We start from the raw sequence: 14452 nt of genomic DNA, 5'->3' as shown, positions 1-14452 counted from the left end.
AGGTTTCAAATCAAGCATGGTCCTACTCCGACATCCTGACTTCAGACTTCTATCCCTGCAAGTTCTGAGACAATAGATTTCTATTGTTCTAAGTCACCCAGTTTGAGGTACTTTCCTATGATAACCCTAGGAAACAGATAGTGATCTGGTGGGGTTTATTCCAAAAAAGGAAGTTTGATTCATCATTTGAAAATAAAATGATGTAATTTATCATCTCAAAAGACTAAAGGGAAAAAAGCCCTAGGATAATCACAACAGATACAGAAGAAGCATTTGACAATTTTAACATCAATTGATAAAAATTCAACAAGCCAAGTAAATACGGTAAATTCTTCTACCTGATGAAGGATATCTATGAAAGACTTGCAGCAAATATCAGACTTAAATGTGAAAGACCAAATGTTTTCTTCCTAAGACTGGCAAAAATGCAGGCTGTCCTTATTCACCACGTGTATACAATATCGAAAGGGAAATATTGCATTTATCAATACAATAAGGTGAGACAAATAAACAAAAAGCAAAGGGAAAAGAAAGAAATAGAACTCCATTCACAAACCACATGATGGCTTATATAAAATACTCTCAAAGAATCTATCATAAAAACTTTTCTGGTGTACCATGTGAAAATAATTGGAGATTAAGACTCCCCTCCTCGAACACAGGCAGCAACCTCTTCAACCTTAGCCGCAGCAACGTTCTTCCTAGGAACATCGCCAAAGGCAAGGGAAGCAAGTGCAAAAATGAACTACTGGGATTTCATCAAGATCAAAAGCTTTTGCAGAGCAAAGGAAACAGTTAACAAAACCAAAAGACAACTAACAGAATGGGAGAAGATATTTGCAAACAACTTATCAGATAAAGGGCCATTGTCCAAAATCTATAAAGAACTTAGCAAACTCAACACCCAAAGAACAAATAATCCAATCAAGAAATGAGCAGAAGACATGAATAGATATTTCTGCAAAGAAGACATCCAGATGGCCAACAGACACATGAAAAAGTGCTCCATACCACTCGGCATCAGGGAAATACAAATCAAAACCACAATGAGATATCACCTCACACCAGTCAGAATGGCTAAAATTAACAAGTCAGGAAATGACAGATGCTGGCCGAAGATGGGGAGAAAGGGGAACCCTCCTACACTGTTGGTGGGAATGCAAGCTGGTGCAACCACTCTGGAAAACAGCATGGAGGTTCCTCAAAGTGTTGAAAATAGAACTACCCTATAACCCAGCAATTGCACTACTGGGTATTTACCTTAAAGATACAAATGTAGTGATCCAAAGGGGCACATGCACCTGAATGTTTATAGCAGCAATGTCTACAATAGCCAAACTATGGAAAGAACCTAGATGTCCATCAACAGATGAATGGATAAAGAAGAGGTGGTCTATATACACAATAGAATAGTATGTAGCCATCAAAAGAAATGAAATCTTGCCATTTGCAATGACGTGGATGGAACTAGAGGGTATCATGCTTAGCAAAATAAGTCCATCAGAGAAAGACAACTATCATAGGATCTCCCTGATATGAGGAAGTGGAGATGCAACATGGGGGGTTAAGGGGGTAGGAGAAGAATAAATGAAACAAGATGGGATTGGGAGGGAGACAAACCATAAGTGGCTCTTAATCTCACAAAACAAACTGAGGGTTGCTGGGGGGAGAGGGGGTGGGAAAAGGGGTGGGGTTATGGACATTGGGGAAGGCATGTGCTATGGTGAGTGCTATGAAGCGTGTAAACCTGGTGATTCACAGACCTGTACCCCTGGGGATAAAAATACATTATATGTTTATACAAAATTTTTTTAAAAAAGACTCCCCTCCTCCTAAAGAGAAAAAAATAACTGATTAAACTGAAAATCAACAACTCTTCTTAGATCCATCAGATAATTCAGGTCACAGGGCAAATTGTCACCCCAAAAATGGAAGATTTGTGAAAATATGAAGAATCACAGTTTATCTCTGGAGCCAGCAACTGGTAGAAACATGAGAGGGTAATGGACTAATTGCAGAAGGCTGAACCATGCATTAGCTTTGAGATAAAATCTCCTGAGGACACAGCCCAAGACGGGGACCTTAAGGAGCACCGCCATGTTCTCAGGATGAAGATCAGAGAAAAGGCCCTCATGCTTCCAGCAAGGGAAGGGGAAAGGGGACCATTATAAAATATGCCCAGCACATTCTGTTCCCCTCAACAAAGGCCTGACCTCAAGAAGTATTTTACCAGAGATTCATCAACACGGAAGAAGGGAAATACCTAACTTTAGCTCATTCTAGTCTTAGTCTTCCTGTCTCATTTAACAGGGGGGAAAACCACCTAAAAAGTCCTTGTAAAGAACAGAAACAAGTCATAGGATTATAGAACATTTGCTCTCTCCTGCACTTACCACAACACAAATACAGTTCCTGTACAGTAAGAGAGAATTACTGCTGAAAAAAACTGGCTTAAAACCTATTTAGGAAGGAGTCTCAGTCTCTTCAACAAATGGTGTTAGGAAAATTGGACAGCCACATACAGAAGAATGAAATTGGACCATTTCTTTACACCACACGCAAAAATACACTCCAAATGGATGAAGGACCTCAATGTGAGAATGGAAGCTATCAAAATCCTTGAGGAGAACACAGTCAGCAACCTCTTCAACCTCAGCCACAACAACTTCCCCCCAGAAACATCACCAAAGGCAAGAAAAGCAAGGGCAAAAATGAACTATTGGGACTTCATCAAGATCAACTTTTGCACAGCAAAGGAAACAGTCAAGAAAACCAAAAGACAACTGACAGAATGGAGAACATATGTGCAAACAACATATCAGATAAAGGGCTAGTATCCAAAATCTGTAAAGAATTTATCAAACTCAACACCCAAAAAACAAATAATCCAGTCACGAAATGGGCAGAAGACATGAACAAACATTTCTGCAAAGACATCCAGGTGGCCAACAAACACGTGAAAAAGGGCTCCACACCACTCAGCATCAAGGAAATACAAATCAAAACCACAGTGAGATACCACCTCACACCAGTCAGAATGGCTAAAATTAACAAGTCAGGGAATGACAAATGTTGGCAAGGATGCAGAGAAAGGGGAATCCTCCTACATTGTTGTTAGGAATGCAATTGGTGAAGCCATTCTGGAAAACAGCATTTCGGTTCCTCAAAAAGTTGAAAATAGAGCTACCCTATGACCCAGCAATTGCACTACTGGGTATTTGCCCCAAAGGTACAAATGCAGTGATCTGAAGGGGCACGTGCACCTGAATGTTTATAGCAGCAATGTCCACAATAACCAAACTATGGAAAGAACATAGATGTCCATCAACAGATGAATGGCTAAGGAAGAAGTGATATATATATATAGATATAGATATAGATATAGATATAGATATAGATATATATATCTATATATATCTATATCTATATCTATATCTATATAATGGAATACTATGCAGCCATCAAAAGAAATGAAATCTTGCCATTTGCAATGACATGGATGGAACTAGAGGGTATTATGCTGAGCAAAATCAAACAGAGAAAGACAATTAGCATATGATCTCTCTGATATGAGGGATCTGAGAGACAGGGTGGGAGGTCATGGTGGGTAGGGAGGGAAGAAATGAAACAAGTTGGGATTAGGAGGGAGACAAACCATAAGACATTCTTAATCTCACAAAACAAATTGAGAGTTTCTGGGGGTTGGGGGTAGGGAGAAGGTGGCTAGGTTATGGACATTGGGGGAGATATGTGCTATGGTGAGTGCTATGAAATGTGTAAGCCTGGTGATTCACAGACCTGTACCCCTAGGGCAAATAATACATTATATGTTAATTTAAAAAAAAAAAAAACTTCTCTTGAGAAACAGCTGTGTTTTGAAACTTTGCTACTTAGAAATGTAACAGTGGAAGATGTGGGGTTTGGGAGGGTTTCGATTTCATGTGAGCATTCATGGAAAAGAGATCTGAGCACTGGGATAAGGCAAAAGGAGAATGCTTGAGAAAGAGACAGCAAGAAGATGGTGGACTTGGTGTGACATGCCAACCTCAGCAGGTTTAGCTGTCACCCTGATGGGCAGCTTCTGAGGCAGACTACAGGAGAAGAAGGAGATAACTCAGTCCCCGCTGATTCAGTGAGGACTTGGTCTCCAGTTCTGCGATTCAGAGGTAAACCAGTACTGCTGTGCTCTCCATTAATGGGTTCTGGCACATAGCTAAGAGCAGAACTACTGCATAAGAAAGAGAGACAAGACTTGCCCGGGGCCATGCACAGCCAAAGCATACTTGAAAGTAAATCTATCTTCATAAACCAATAAGAAAAAACAAATTTCAACCATGGTGGGTAAATTAAAACTAGTCTTACATCATCTTAATTTCACATCTTGGTTTATTTTATTTTTTAAAATATTTTATTTATTTAGTTGAGAGAGGGGGGGAGAAAACGGGTGAGCATGAGCAGGGGGAGGGGCAAAGGGAGAGGGAGAGAAGTAGACTCCCCTCTGAGCCTGGAGCCTGATGGGAGACTTAATCCCAGGACCTTGGGACATGACCTAAGCTAAAGTCAGATGCTTGGTATTCAGGTGCCCCCCTCACATCTTGCTTCAACATCATGTTGTCTTGTAATGGAAATGTATATATGTTTAATCCATACTTACCTTTCTATTTAATAAACAGGTATTTTTATGTAGGTAAAACACTGAATTTTAATAAACTATGGCTATATAAAGGGAAAAAAATAAGAAGGAGTCTCTAGGGAAACCAAAATACACACTGAATCTGCAGCTGCATATAGAACAACATCCAGGGGTGGGAAAGGGGAGGCTAAGAATTAGCTGAGCAACTTCTACACATAAAGTGAATGACAACAACCCACATCAGAGTGGTAGGAGAGGCTGACACTATCTCACTGTGAACACTACCAGAGGTGTGGCAACACACAATCAGGAGGAAATCAGAACCCTAAGCTTCTCCCTGAGGAGTGAATGGTTTGAACCCCCCTTGTGGCATCCTGACTTTTTCCTTCATCTTAGAAATGAGTCCCCAAAACACCTAATGTGGCCTGCATCCACAAGACTCACAAGACTATGGTGAACTGAGTTGTTCTTAAAGGGTTCACATATGCAAATACACCTACTCCAGGACCAAGCACAGAGGCAGCCAACTGAAAAGTGTCTACCTAGATTTTTGTTAAAAAGTCATGTTAAAGCACTAGGTTGAGGGGCTAGCATCTGCATTAATGCACATCTAGGGGTCTGTGGAAATTCTCTTCTAACACGGAGGCCTGGGGCACCATCTTTGCACACTGCTTTGCCTCCCTCCAACCCTCTGGTATCTCCTGGAGTGGAGCTTGTACCCCCATCTGGTGACCTGATTTTGCAGCTGACAGGACTTAGACTCCTGAGTCCCACTGGACTATAAGCAACGGAGAAAGAGTTTTTACCCAGCCTCCACCCCATCTACAAGGCAGAGCATAGAGGCAACAGACTGAGGAGCCCAGACTCTCTGTGAACCAAGCCAATTAATTTCTCCCCACAGGTGTCACCCGAGGGACAGGCTTCTAACCAAACACACATATAAACGCCACAGTCATCCTCTCTAGAGACCTGGGAGGTTAGGACTGTCTGTACTCTGCCATCCTCCAGAGCACCAGTGTCTCCCAGAGGGGAGCTTCTAGACTCAGTGGTGCCCCAGTTTTCATGGCTGCCACTCAGGGGATGCTGCTTGCTTCCCTGGCTCTGGTTCCCAGTGGGGTTTACCTTCCTGGGTCTCATGGGATGGGACTGCACCAGTCACAGAGCTGGTTTTTGGCTAGCACGACCCCCAAGGCAGGTCACAGACAGTGGACTGAAACCAGTGCCTCCCCCCACAGCCCCAGTCTTTCTGTGGAAGAGGCCTTTTAGCTAGTCCTGGAGCTTCAGCCTGAGGGGTGGGCTACTAGTTTGGCACACTAAGGACTGTTGATGTATTCTCTAGGGATGGATGTTGGTGGATGCTTGCTGTGTGCTTGCCCTCTACCTAATTCCAGGTTGCCAATATCTCCCAGAAATGAGCTGGACCCTTGTCTGGGCACCCTGATTTTTCTAACTGCTGCCCAGGGATCACCTCTAGGTTGCCTAGCTCTTAAGCAGCAGGATTTATACTCAGGGGTCCCCTAAGAACATAACCAAAAGAGAAAGTTTTTAACCAGCTACCCCTCTTAGGGCACAGCAGAGCGGCAGCTGTCTTTCTGTAAAACAGGCGTATTGGCTTCAGAGCTGCAAACTGAGGGGAAGGCCTCTATCAAGCACACGTGTAACAGCTAACTGGAATCCTCTTCAGAGACCTCAGAGGCTGGTATCATCTTTGCAACTGCTACCCAGGGGACTCCTCTAGACTGCCTGGTTCTGCTAGCCAGTGGGGCTTACATTCAGGGTCGTGCCTGTATACATGAAAAACTTCATGTATACATGAAAAACTGCCACCTGAAGGCCTATGTACCCATCAGGAAATGAAAACACTAACTTTAAAAGATATTCATTGCAGCATTATTTACAATAGTCAATATATGGAAGCAACCAAACTGTCTGCTGGTGAATGAATAATAAAGAAAACATGGTATAGATAGATGGATAGATAGATAGATAGATAGATGCATAGATATTATTCATATATATATATAAATAATAAAGAAAACATGGTATATATATGTGGTGTATGTGATAGATATATATATATATACCATGTTTTCTTTATATATATGTGGTATATATATATATATATACACATCATATTTTCTTTATTATTCATTCTCTCTATATATATATGTGTATATATATACACACATATATATATATATATATATATATATATATATACAATTAATTGTTTAGTCATAAAAAAGAGGAAATCTTGCCATCGGCAACAACACGAATGGACCACAAGGACAGTATGCTAACTGAATTAGAGCAGAGAAAGACAAATACCTTATGATCTCACTTGCATGTGGGAATCAAAACAAACAAAAAAACAAGCTCATAGTTCCAGGGAACAGATTGGTGACTGCCAGAGGTAGGGATGGGGAGTGGGCAAAATTTTAAAGAAGGTCAAAAGGTACAAACTTTTGGTTACAAAATAAATAAATCCTGGGGATATAACATACAGCATGGTGACTGTAGTTAATCATATGGTATTGCATATTTGAAAGTTGCTAAGACTAAATCTTAAAAGTTCCTATCACAAGAAAAAAATTTTGCAACTATGTGTGATGACAGATACTTACTAGACTTGTGGTGATCATTTCACAATATATACAAATATTGAATCATTATGTTGTACACCTGAAACTAATGTATGTCAGTTATATATCAAAAAAAAAAAAAAAAAGTTTAACATAGAGGGGCGACTGGGTGGCTCAGTTGTGTAAGTCCAACTCTTTTTTTTTTTAATTTTTTTAATTTATTTATTTTCAGAAAAACAGTATACATTATTTTTTCACTACACCCAGTGTCCAACTCTTGATCTCAGCTCAGGTGTTGATCTCAGGGTTGTGAGTTCAAACCCTGTGTTGAGCTCCATGCTGGGCCGAGACTTACTTAAAGAAAAAAAAAAGTTAAACATAGAATTACCTTATAATCTGGGAATTCTCCTTCTCGACTTTTCTTGATTTTCTCCCCAAAAATTAAAAGCAGGGACTCAAAAAGAAACTTGCACACCAGTGTTCACAGAAGTATTATTCACAGTGGCCAAAATGCACAAATAACCCAAATGCCCATCAACAAATAACCTGATTTTTTAAAAATGTGATATATACATATAAGGAAATATTACTTAGCCTTTAAAAAGAATGAAATTCTGATACATCTTATATGAATGAAACTTGAAAACGTTATGGTAAGTGAAATAAGGCAGACACAAAAGGACGAATATTATGATTCCACTTATATGACGTAACTAGAGTAGTCAAATTCACTTAAATGGTAAAAACAGAATGGAGGTTATCAGGGGCTGGCAGAAAGGAAAAAAGGATAATTTAATGGGTATGGGTTTTTTATCTAGGATGATGAGAAAGTTCCTAAAATATAGCGTGGGGATATTTACACAATTTTGTAAATGTACATTATGCTACTGAATTATTAACCTAAAAATGGTTTGTATGGTAGATTTTCTGTGTCTCTGAACTCAATAAGATAATAGGCAACAGATATTATAAAATCATTATAATTAAACAGTGCCTAGGAAAAAAATAAGCAAAAGAAATTGGAGCATATACACATTCAGAGGCCTCGAGAGTAATGAGTGGCATTAAAAGTCTTCGGGAAAAGAATAGACCATCCTGAAAGTGACACTGGACTAACTGGTTAGTGATTTGGGGGAGGAAATTATATCTCTTACTCTACTCACAAAAATACATTTTAGACAGGCTAAATGTCTAAGCATAAAAAGCAGAATTTCAAATATTTGAAAGAAAATATTAATTGAATCTGTATGATATCACGGTATGGGAAAGATCACTGTAAAAATAGTCAAAAGCATAAACCATAAAGGAAAACACTAATTAATCTGACTCACTTCATGACAACAAAAAATCTTCGATTCATTGCAAAATGAAATAAAATTTAAAAATAAATCCCTTACCTCTAAAGTATATTTTACTATATGTAACTGACATGGGTGTTCTACCCAGATGATTTTAAGAAGTCCTACAAATCCATAAAAAAATATAAAAACATGAGCAAAATATATGATTGTTGATTAATTTGGCCCATAAACATACTAAGATATGCTCAAGTTCAATGAGGCTAAAGCTAAAAATTCAAGAGTGTGACAATGCCAAGTGTTGGTGAGGACATGGGGAATGGGAAGCCAGCAGAGGACAGGCAGAAGCATAAATTACTCTAAGCATTTTAAAGAGTAAGTTTAGGCAGCAGGTGTCCCACAGTCCAGTATAGTAGTCACTCCTTATCCATGGGTGGTATATTCCAAGACCCTCAGCAGATGCCTGAAACCACAGAGAGTACTGAAACTTATAAACGCTATGTTATTTCCTATTCATACACAATTATGATGAAGTTCGAGTTACAAATTGGGCATGGTGAGAGATTAACAGCAATAATAATAAAATAGACCAGTTACAACAATATACCATAACAAAGGTTATGTGAATATGGCCTCTCTCTCTCAAAATATCTGGTAGTATTGTAGCTCACCTTCTTCTTGGGATGATGGGAGGTGATAAAATGTTTGTGCAAGGAGACAAAGTAAGGTCAATGACATGGGCACTGTCACCTGGTGTTAGGCTACTATTGACCTGCTGACCATACACCGGAAGGAGGATTATCTGCTCCTGGGCTGCAGGTGACCCCGGAATATACTGAAACCTTGGAGAGCTTCTAATTATGGCTTTAAAAAATCTCATACGTGTGTCCAAGGAGATGTGAACAAGCATGTGCATTTCAGCACTGTTTGCAACAGTGAAAAAAAAAAAAAAAAGGAAAAAACTTGTCAATAGAGGAACAGGTAAATAAAACCCATCTTGGGCGCCTGGGTGGCCCAGACAGTTAAGTGGCTGCCTTTGGCTCAGGTCATGATCCCAGGGTCCTGGCATGGAGCCCCACAACAGACTCCTTGCTCAGCAGGGAGCCTGCTTCTGTGGCTGGCCATTCCCCCTGTATGTGCTTCTGTCTCTTCTCTCGCTCACTCTCTGTCAAATAAATTAAAAAATTCTTAAAAAAAAAAAAAGTCTTAATCATGTGATGAAATATTGTGGAGATGTTTAAAAGAGTGACTATCAGGGCACCTGGGTGGCTCAGTGGGTTAAAGCCTCTGCCTTCGGCTCAGGTCATGATCCCAGGGTCCTGGGAACGAGCCCCGCATTGGGCTCTCTGCTCAGCAGGGAGCCTGCTTCCTCCTCTCTCTCTGCCTGCCTCTGCCTACTTGTGATCTCTGTCTCTCTGTCAAATAAATAAATAAAATCTTTAAAAAAAAAAAAAAGAGTGACTATCAACAGATGATAGATGATTGATATGGTAGATAGAGCTGATAAATCTAAGAGTGATGTGAAAATGATAGACATGTACTCTACTAAATCATTTATGTAAACTTTTCAGAAACGTAAGTACAATATTGTGTCTTGCTTATGGATCGGTATTTATAAATGTAGGTATGTAAATGTATTTTTAAATGACTGAAATCATTCACAACACACTCAGAATAGTAAGTGCCTGGAGCAGGGGCCAAGGTAGGGAGACAGAGGGATTGAGCGTGGAGGTAACATTAAAGGCAATTTTTGCTTTGCCTTATCTCCAATGATTTCTTTAAAAATTAATTAATCAATTCAATTTAAATTAAATAAAATTTTAAAAACAAACATTTAAAAACATAAAACCAAAAATTAACTATATACATATATAAATAGTTTATAAGTATATGTGTGTGTGTGTGTGTGTGTGTGTGTGTGTGTGTGTGTGTTGGTTTATTCTGTATGGTGAACATATGCATGTTTGTTGAATTTTATATACATGGGCACAGACACACATCACACAGAGTGACTACACTGGCAACCGCCAAACAGTGACAGTACAAACTACTAGAATGTTTTTAAGCAGTGAGTAAGTGAATATGAATCTGTCGTCTTGGTTTATTATTTTTCTGGCCATTTAAGGTACAGGGCACTGATTCCAGCCTCTTGACACCTGTTCCGCAAAATTTCAAGGGCCAGGCCCTGGAATGAAAGGGCAGGACTGGCTCCCTGGGTGAGCCTGGGACTCCCAGAATGGACCAAGTTCAGTTACTGGAACAGTTGCAGCTGCTCTTAAAGGGACCACACACTGAAACAGAGGGTTTCCTAGTTACTCACCAGTCGGGCTGGGGACAACAATTTTGACTGGAAAACTGACCCGTTCTGGTTAATATCCTGAATGTCTTCACCCAGCACCAACAGTCCTAATCCAGACGGTGGCCCCTGGTCCTGGCTCGGAATCAGCAGAAACCTTCCCAGCTTGCCTCTGGAAGTTCTGAGAGTGGAGGGCTCAACGCCACCCTCACTCTGTGCTCCTGGGACAGGGCTGTCCTTCCACACTCTCCCAGCCTGCTTTCCTTGCTCTCTGAAGTACCTCCCTCCTTTCAATTCAGCCTGAAGGATAAAAGAAACCTACCATGCTTGGGAGTTAATTCACTTTTCCTCCAAATGGTGAAAAAAAAAAAGGAGGGAACGTGCCTTCCTAATAGGTGAACACTTAAAGATAAGACAGTACCTCACCGGATACATGAATTTAACGTAGATTTGATAATTGATGATTTTCACCAATACTGTTGAAGACTAAGTCACTGGCTCTCAAATTATAGGGTCTCAGGATTCTTCAGATTCTTAAAAAAGACCAAAGAATCTAAGGAACTTTTGTTTATGTAGCTTATATCTATTGCTAGTATTTACCATATTAGAAATTACACAGGTACAACCATTCCTGAGAACAACCCAGCATGACTTAGTGAAATGAAATACGTAAGCCCGAAACCTCTGGCATTTACTCTAGGACATATATACAAAAAACAAACAAAACAAAACACCACTACAGGGCAGGTTCATAGAAGCTGTGTACAAGTTCATAAAAGCAAGAAGAGTTGGGAATAACCTAGGTAAGTATGAGTAGAGGAAAAGATGAGCTATGGTATGTGACTGCACCAATCAGAAGGATGTCATATAAAAAAATAAAAATAAAAATAAAAAAAGAAGGATGTCATATAAAATAACATGACTAGATCCTGAAGACCTAGCATTTTATGAGAGTTGGCAGAATGAGATTTATAGTACAATATCCTTTATGTAAAATTTTAAAACTTATACAAAGTAAATATTATTGTAGAGTTTTCCAAGGAAATATATTCAAAATAGAGAAGATGGCTGGTGGGGGAGGGGACAAACATTAACTATATGAGCAAGTGAGGAATGTGGAAATGCAGACAGGAGATGAAAAAAAAACTGCTCATGAGAGAGAGACATCCAAAGATGGATTACTCTGTAAGGCTATCTGTCACAAGTAGACAAGAGAATTTTTGCGGTCCTTCTAAAAAAAAAAAAAAAAGTGATTCATTTTTCGTCCTTCTCTTCCTGTTTCTCACCATTCCCAGGTAAATTCCACACATGTGCATATACACTTTTAATTTCTTCTTACCACCATATTTAAATTATTAGAATATCAGTTGGCAGGGTGCCTGGGTGGCTCAGTCAATTAAGCATTTGGCTTCAGCTCAGGTCATGATTTCAGAATCCTGGGATTGAGCCCCATATTGGGCTCTCTGCTCAGCAAGGACTCTGCTTCTCCCTCTCCCTCTGCCTGCTGCTCTGCCTGCTTTTGTTCTCTCTCTTTTAGTCAAGTAAATAAATAAGAATATATGAGCTGGGGAAGTGATGTCTGTGCTTCATGTGTCATGAAACAGCTTCTGATTCACTATTATCATCTCAAATGTAGAAGGTTCGCTTCCCTGGATGAATCTGAAAAGAGAACATCTCACGAGTTGATAGTACTTGGAAATCAACACTTGGAACAGAGTTAGCCGCCCTCCCCTAACCCTGTATTTTTAAAACGGAACATCGCTTGTAGCAAAGATGTTAACTGGATGAAATGTAACATAAGCCCAACTGGCAGAAAGCAGCTCCTTGAACACACTGGGGAAGAAGAGGTACATCTGCTCAACCTGATTTGCTTCTCCCTACCACACCCAGCTTGGAGCCCCTTATCAGCTCTCGATAGGGCGCTATGACCCTGTGATAGGTCACAGTTTAGGGAAACTATGGAGCAGGGCCCACTTCTAGACTGTCCACCAGGAGACTTAATTGTGCCCCTTCTCCTATTAGTTTGAGAGAATGCCCTAACAAAATGCCACAGACTACATGACTACATGATATAGATATAAATCTATTTTCTCACATTTCTGGAGACTAGAAGATCAAGGTGCTGGCAGGTTAGGCTTCTTCCAAGACTCCTCTCCTTGCCTTGCAGATGACCATCTTCTTGCTGTGTTCTCATGTGATCTTTCCGTTGTAGACACACATTCCTGGAGGCTCTCTGTGGATTCTAATCTCTTCTTATAAAGATGCCAGTCATATCAGATTAAGGCTCACTCTAAAGGGCTCATTTTAACTTAATTTCCTCTTTAAAGGAAAAAATATGACTTTTTGGAAACAAAAAGTCATATTCGGAGGCACTAGAGATTAGGACTTCAATATATGAATTTTGTGAGGAGACGTATTTCAATCCATAACAATTTCCAAAGGGTCTTGCTCATGATCATTTTCCTCTTGATGCTTTAGCAGCCAAGGAGTTTAGTACCAACCACAGTGCTCATTTTCTGAATCAGGTGTATTTTAAGAGGATACCAGACCCAAAGAATGAGCTTCTTTCTCCAGCCCCAGACTCCAGGCATACTCATCATCTCCTCTTCTCCAAGATAACCTAGTGAGTAACTGGGATATCCTTAGGGCTTATCACATTGCCTTCCTTAAGATAAAACTTGGCTTATTCATCTTTGACGTCCTGATTACCATCACAGCTGCTGGCATTCTAATAAATTATGTACAGATGTACCTTGTGTGCAGGCCATGAGCAAGCTGAAAGTGAAGAACACTGGGGAGGATGGGAGACCCAGAAGAGGAGTCCATGAGGGAGTCAGACAGGGTGGGCCAGAAACTAATGTGCTACCCCTTCATTTTTGCAGAGACCTCCTTGTATGGAAGTATGCACTTCCAAGTTATAGCAAGATGCCAGGCAATTTCCAATTTGAAAATATGCATGGTAAATAGCAAAAATGATATATTTCTTATAGTTCTCTCATACTTATTTAAAACTTATGATTCTCAAGGCATAGTGTCTATGTGTTTGACCAGGAAAAGGTAGGAAGACAGTATTCTCATATTCCAGGGAAAACCAGCAATGGACTTGTTCTGGACAAACCTGTCAGTCTTAGGACACAAAATTACCCATCAGATCTTTAGAAGTGAACCTTAAAGATCTGACCAAGAGGAGGGGAAAGCACTGAAGACAGTGGTGGTTGTCTGAGTTGGAAGGCCTGAGGTGAGACAGAAAGAAGGGTTAGATGGCAAACTATGAAATGAAATTACACCTTTCTTGTCAAGACTGGCCATTGCTGGGGCACCTGGGTGGCTCAGTTGGTAAAGCATCTGACTCTTGATTTAGACTCAGGGTCTCAGGGTTGTGAGATCAAACCCCGCATTGGGCTATGCACTGGGTGTGGAGCCTGCTTGGGCTCTCTCTCCCTCTGTCCCCCACTCCTCTCTCTCATCCTCTCTCAAAATTTAAAAAATAAATGAATAAATTTTAAAAAGACTGACCATTGCTCTGCAGAGAAATTTGTCTTCAGTTCATTTCCTGGTATTCTCTAGTCTATACTTTTACTTTAAGGATGCTCTTCCCAGCCTCCCCTTGAAAGACTACTATGGACTAGACTGTGGACCCCCA

The sequence above is a fragment of the Mustela nivalis genome, assembly GCF_964662115.1.
Source record: "Mustela nivalis genome assembly, contig: HAP1_SCAFFOLD_2012, whole genome shotgun sequence".
In the NCBI taxonomy this organism is placed as follows: domain Eukaryota; kingdom Metazoa; phylum Chordata; class Mammalia; order Carnivora; family Mustelidae; genus Mustela; species Mustela nivalis.
This window is presented reverse-complemented; position numbering follows the sequence as displayed.